Below are 7,747 nucleotides of genomic sequence, written 5' to 3'. Positions count from 1 at the left end.
TTCACAAGTTAGTCCTTCTCTTTCAAGAATCATGTTGTTTATTTATTGGATAATGATAGAATGCCCCCTTTTTTTGACACCGAAGTTACCTGCCTACGTGGCTGTTATTATTTTAATAATTTCTAATCAAACGGGAGCAGAAACGCGTGAGAGAAGGTGGAGTGAATGGTGAGGTTGTGATACACGCGCAAGAAAGAAAAAGGAAAAGTTAGAAAAACAGAACTTTTCTTTGCGGTTTAAACTAAAGGCGAGAGTGCAGCGACAGTGCGGATTGCTGCCATAGCTTCGTGCGTCAAATTGGAAGCCCTAATTTGAAGTGTTCTTGTTCTGCAAATCAAAGGGTGCTCTGGTATGTTTTACTATCCGATTACAAACCCCTATTTTTATGATGTTCTTCCCCAAATGAAACCACTATTTTTGTGATGTTTTTCCGGAAATGAAACCCCATTATCGTATTTTCTTGTTCGATGATTGAAATGGCATTTTGATGAGTTGTTCCCCAAATTGTTCCTCAACTTAAGAAAATCTATTTTTTTTGCAGGTTGTAAGTTTAATGAATATCACATTTTTTGGTGGATATGACACTCTCCACACTCAACTCCGATGACATTGACAAACACATTCTCAGCTTTGTGGTTGTTGTTTGTGAATGACATTTGATGTTTTTTGCAATGAGCAACAAAACCAGAATTGTGTAATTCGTGCAGGATTTGCCTATATTGGATTCAATATGTTTGTTGTTCATCAACATTTTTTTAAAAACCAACTTTTCGAGTTCGATAATCAAGTGTCCTTTTGTTAGTCCATACGTGCCTTTTTACGTTTTACGTTTTGTACACGCAGTACTGCAACTGCTTTTAAACTGTATAATTACATGAAATATGGTTTGGACATAATCCAAAGGCCGTCCAAATAATTCCATCACCATCAATCATCAGCAAAAAACTTCAATAACTATTTGAAATTGAAGATTGAATTAAAAATAAAGCTTTCTGGTTTGAGATTTAAGTGTCCTCTTGTGACTCCATAAGTGCCTTTTTACGTTGTAATTTTTGTACAGGAAGTACTGCAACTGTTTTTCTAGTCTATCATTACATAATGATAAATTTGTACACAATCCAAAGGCCATACAAGTATTTCCATTACCATCAATCATCACCAAATAACTTCAATAAGTATTTGAAATTGAAGATTGAATTAAAAATAAAGTTTTCTGATTCGAGATTTAAGTGTCCTTTTGTGACTCCATAAGTGCCTTTTTACGTTATAGTTTTTGTACAGTAAGTACTACAACTGTTTTTCCAGTCTATCATTACATAATGATAAATTTGTACACAATCCAAAGGCCATACAAGTATTTCTATCACCATCAATCATCACCAAACAACTTCAATAAGTATTTCAAATTCAAGATTGAATTAAAAATAAAGTTTTCTGGTTCGAGATTTAAATGTCCTCTTGTGACTCCATAAGTGCCTTTTTACGTTGTAGTTTTTATACAGGAAGTACTGCAACTGTTTTTTTAGTCTATCATTACATAATGATAAATTTGTACACAATCCAAAGGCCATACAAGTATTTCCATTACCATCAATCATCACCAAACAACTTCAATAAGTATTTCAAATTGAAGATTGAATTAAAAATAAAGTTTTCTGGTTCGAGATTTAAGTGTCATTTTTTTATTCCATAAGTGCCTTTTTACGTTGTAGTTTTTGTACAGGAAGTACTGCACCTATTTTTCTAGTTTATCATTACATAATGATAAATTTGTACACAATCCAAAGGCCATACAAGTATTTCCATCACCATCAATCATTACCAAATAACTTCAATAAGTATTTCAAATTCAAGATTGAATTAAAAATAAAGTTTTCTGGTTTGAGATTTAAGTGTCCTTTTGTGACTCCATAAGTGGCTTTTTATGTTGTAGTTTTTGGACAGGAAGTACTGCAACTATTTTTCTAGTCTATCATTACATAATGATAAATTTGTACACAATCCAAAGGCCATACAAGTATTTGCATTACCATCAATCATCACCAAACAACTTCAATAAGTATTTGAAATTGAAGATTGAATTAAAAATAAAGTTTTCTGATTCGAGATTTAAGTGTCCTTTTGTGACTCCATAAGTGCCTTTTTACGTTATAGTTTTTGTACAGTAAGTACTGCAACTGTTTTTCTAGTCTATCATTACATAATGATAAATTTGTACACAATCCAAAGGCCATACAAGTATTTCTATCACCATCAATCATCACCAAACAACTTCAATAAGTATTTCAAATTCAAGATTGAATTAAAAATAAAGTTTTCTGGTTCGAGATTTAAATGTCCTCTTGTGACTCCATAAGTGCCTTTTTACGTTGTAGTTTTTATGCAGGAAGTACTGCAACTGTTTTTTTAGTCTATCATTACATAATGATAAATTTGTACACAATCCAAAGGCCATACAAGTATTTCCATTACCATCAATCATCACCAAACAACTTCAATAAGTATTTCAAATTGAAGATTGAATTAAAAATAAAGTTTTCTGGTTCGAGATTTAAGTGTCATTTTTTTACTCCATAAGTGCCTTTTTACGTTGTAGTTTTTGTACAGGAAGTACTGCACCTATTTTTCTAGTTTATCATTACATAATGATAAATTTGTACACAATCCAAAGGCCATACAAGTATTTCCATCACCATCAATCATTACCAAACAACTTCAATAAGTATTTCAAATTCAAGATTGAATTAAAAATAAAGTTTTCTGGTTTGAGATTTAAGTGTCCTTTTGTGACTCCATAAGTGGCTTTTTATGTTGTAGTTTTTGGACAGGAAGTACTGCAACTGTTTTTCTAGTCTATCATTACATAATGATAAATTTGTACACAATCCAAATGTCATACAAGTATTTCCATCACCATCAATCATCACCAAACAACTTCAATAAGTTTTTCAAATTGAAGATTGAATTAAAAATAAAGTTTTCAGCTACCATAATGAAGTCTACTTTTCTAATTCCATAACTGTCTTTTTATACTCAACATTTTGTACAGACAGTAATGGAAGTTAATAATACAATCGAAAATAGCACAATTGTCTTCCCAAAATAAAGTATATTGATGTTTACATTTCCATGTAATCATGAATGTATCTGTCAATCTACAAACTACATATTAACTCCAACAAATGATTAAATAATATATACAATTGTGGCAACATAAGTGACTTTGTCAACCTCAATCTAACTATCCCTATGTAAAATTATCTCAAAAATCCTGTGATGGCATTCTAACTTCTAAATTCACAATAGCTATTTCTTCAACAACAGATCGTAGTGCTGAATAACTTCATCGCGTTGGACATTATCTTCATGTAAAACCCAATCACAAACGAATTTCTGCCTAATTAATTGCAGCTCTTCCTAAATACAACATCAACACAATGTTACCAAATGTAATCTTCAAAGAAACACAATAAACAATAAAACATATTATAAAGGTCAACTTACAGTAGTGTAGTCAGCCATGATTCATCAACAACCTATAAAAATTTAATAATAATACAATAAGGAATCACAACAAACGAAATTCAACAAAAAATACATTTCACAAATCAAGGAATCATAAATTAATTTACAAATACAACAACCTATTATGACGGGAATCAAAAATAAACTTCAGATGTCCAATTGGAAAAATTACTTCATATGGCTAATTACTTCATATGACGGGAATCAAGAATCCAACAAAGGCATCATCAACAAATTGTCATATTACAAAAGAATATAACACCAAATCAACTAATTTAAATTTTCAACTTCGGAACAAATACTTGGACAACCTCACAGACGAAATCAACAGAGTTCATTATAGGGTATTTCCACTTCAGAACACCTTCATGTGTGCGAGGGACATATGGATCATCCCAACCCTGACAAAACCATCACTATTAACAATGGACAAGTAGATAAACCAAAAGAAGCATATACGCACATTTGTGATGATATGTTCTCATCCACTTAGTATTCGTTAAAAATTTGATGTTCGATTCTTTTTGGGGTTTCACTGCAGTTATCAAATCTAATGGCAAAATGGCACAACATACTAAACCGTTCAACCAAAAATCAATAATGTACCAGCAGCCAAGTAAAAAAAAAATCACATTAAATCTTCGAAAAGGGGTTTTGCACGATAACCTACCGGAGAAATCTTCATTCTGTGAATGACCTTTAATCAATCAACAACTACGCCAAAAAGAGAGCGCCCAACCAATGAATCGAACGGTACCCACCACTTTCCGCGAAACCTGCCGCCTCCAACAACCCAAACCACTCTCCACAACTCCGCTATCCGCTTCCATTGCGACCCACAACACCAACCTTTATGGAACGATAACCTTTTGGGGAAGAGAATGCCTTGCGATTCAAATGTCTCTCTGCTTGCTTGTGTGTCTCTGCTCCAAGAAGAAATTTGAGGGAAAGAAACGAGGGAAAACGCGCAGGCAATGTGTTTTTTTAAAAACTTTATCCAACTCAAAGCGCGTACACATCACGCAAAATTTCCTTTGCCGCTGCCTCCAATTGCCGTTTCCTTAAAAATTATTAAAATAATAACTGCCACGTAGGCGGGTAACTTCGGGGTCAAAAAAAGGGGGCATTGTATCATTATCCTTATTTATTTTTACCAGAATGACTTTTTTCATTAGGAAGCCGACTCAATTTCCAAATAAGGTAATTTTGGACCTAGTTATAATTATATAAAGATTTTATTAAAAAAAAACAAAATATGAAGAACACTAAACTCATAATAAAATTACCTCGTGCACATAAAAAAAATACATATTAAAAAAAATTTATAATTTTTAGAGATTTTAATCAAATATTTAATATTAACTTTTTTTGATTTATACTCTCATCGAGTTTTCATATAGTTTAAATTAGTTTATCATTCTCTTTAGTATTAAAATTTTCCATCTCATCAAATATATTTAGTCCATTTACAACCTATTTTCAATTCTTTTGCATGTCTACTTAGATCTCAAATGATTAAGAACGGTCGTTGAACTACTATGAGTTGAATCTATTGTTGTAAATCATGTAATATATTCATAATGGGAGTAACATCTTTCAAATAAGAAATATCAACCAAGGAATCACATTTCACTTGCACACTATCATCAAAATTCTTAATAAGAGAAGATTCATTCACAACACAAATGTTATCATGTTATTGACCATGGGCTCCAGATTGTGACTCAACAACATGTTGCACCATAAAAGACATTAAAAACTGAATCATGGGCTCCACCATAGGAGACACCAGAGGTTCCACATAGGCTCCACATAGGTTCGATCATAGGCTCCACCACAAGATCTACCATTTGAGTTAAAGAGTCCTTAGTCTCATCTTGTGCACCAACCACCTTTGGACAATAATGTTGTATTTTTATGCCAATTGTTTTCTCCTCACACCAAAATTTACATTGACATTTTGTTGTAACCATCTATAATTAGATAGATCAAGACTAATCATTTTATAGTCAGTGGCGGATCTTGACCAACATTGTTGGGGGAGCCAAAATAATACATCCAAAATTTATACATTTAATTATTGGCATTAATACCGTAAAAATGACTACATAACTTAGTATAACAATAAACTACATCATTAGCGAGAATCAAACCACACTTAAAATCCAAAAGAAAAATTGATGATAATCAAACCACACTTAAAATCCAATTATAAAAAACACAGAGTACAATCCATTTTCTTCTATGTTCATAAAATAAAAAATTAATATACAATAGACTCATTAAATAAATTATTAAACTAATATTTCACTATCAAGTGAGACAAAAGATAATTACCTTCTTCTTTATTTCTTTGAGAATAGAGGAGAATAACTAAGATATGAGAGCAAAAATAATATATCTTTTTCTCTTGAGAAACAAAAGAATATAGACATATAATGGAACCACAATTAAAATCTGATTATAAAAAACACATAGTACAATACTTTTTCTTCTATGTTCATAAAATAAAAAAATAATATAAAAGATGTTCATTAAATAAATTATTAAACTAATATCTCACCATCAAGTGAGACGAAAGAATTACCTTCTTATTTTCTTCCTCGAGAATGAAAGAGAACAAAGGAGAAATAAGAACAAAAATAAAATATTTTGTTCTTTTTAGATACAAAAGAAAACGAAAACAAGTAAAAATGAAAGATGAGAACAATTTATGAGAAACTCAAACTATAATGACAAAAAATAATAAAAATATCTTGATAAATCTTTTTATTCTTTATTATGTATGGTTTTATATTTTATTATTTATTATCATCAATTATTATTTTTATAAAAGAAAAGAATATTTGATTTAATATTTATAATAAAAAAATCAAAATACATAATATCTATCATAAAAAAATTAAAATACCTATCATAAAAAAAAATCCTAAATTTTTGGGGGGGCCATGGCCCTCCCCTGCTACCATTATCCTCCGCCACTATTTATAGTTTAAACAAAATAGAGACAATTTCTCATGTTTCACATCTTGCCTTCCCACCAAAATTTGATTAGGAAAATTAGAAAACAAATCAAAATCAACCAAAACACATGCAAAGAAACATTGAGACTTAGTCTTGGTATAATCATCATAAAGGTTTACCAATTCCTCGTGCTATTGACAAAATCGCTATTGACAAAATCACTTTTGACTGTTAAAGCTCCATAGAAATACCATGAATGTGGATCTAACATGGAGTTTTCGTGAGTTTCATGGAAGCCGAGACAAAATATTTTGTCTAAAGAAACACAAAAAATGATAGGAGATAAATTCGAAATTCCAATACCCAAAACCCTTCTCATGTCTTCTAAAGAAGAAAGGACAAATTCACATAACTCTTTGTCAAGTATAATTGCCTTCCATTAACTCAAATGTTTTCAAGTCACATCAATTTTTTTTTATAAAGATTTAAATGTCTAAGCAATTTATTCCTTTTGGTAACAAAATACGTTCATACAAATGACTTTTGAATTCCTCCAAACCAGTAAGTTATGTGTCCACACATTTGAACAAAATTCAGAAAAAATTATCTTGATGGTATAAGAATCCAAAAAATATGAAACTCTGAATAAGAAGTCATCCATATGTCTCACCATTCAACAAACCTCCTTTTAACCAACCATCTCCAATTACGTGTGCAGACCCAATATCTATTTGTATAACTCCTTCCACAGTCTTAATTCAATTTTCATATCTAGTAATTTAGAATTGTTTTTTAGAATTTTAGTTCTCTGTAGTCTAGTTTTTTACAAAGCTTTCAAAAGGTACTTTATATTTGTAAAATATTCTGCTATATAGTTCGGGTACATTTTTGTACACTTTCAATCAATTCATTATTCTCCCTAATTTCTCTCTTTTTAATTAATACAATTAAATTTTCTAAAATATATTGCTTTCTTTATTATTTTCTAAATATTTAGGTTAATTTTTTTAATTTAACTTAAAGTTTATTGTTTTACATTTGGTTTTTTTATTGATCTAAATTTTAAAATTTTAAAATTTTCTTAAAAGTGATATTAATTTTGTTTGATGAAACTTTTTCAATTACATAAAAAAATAAATTAGGATTAAGTAGTTATTTTTCTTAAATTAAATTCATAATTCTAATTTGAATTGAATATAATAAATCAATTTGTATAAGTTATTTGGAGTTTAAATGTGTTACAATTCGTATAGGTATT

Source organism: Vigna unguiculata, chromosome 8 (assembly GCF_037176805.1).
Source record: "Vigna unguiculata cultivar grain cowpea cultivar isolate G323 ecotype 2 chromosome 8, ASM3717680v1, whole genome shotgun sequence".
NCBI lineage: Eukaryota > Viridiplantae > Streptophyta > Magnoliopsida > Fabales > Fabaceae > Vigna > Vigna unguiculata.
The sequence above is the reverse complement of the archived record's forward strand: the minus strand, read 5'-3'. Positions refer to the sequence as shown.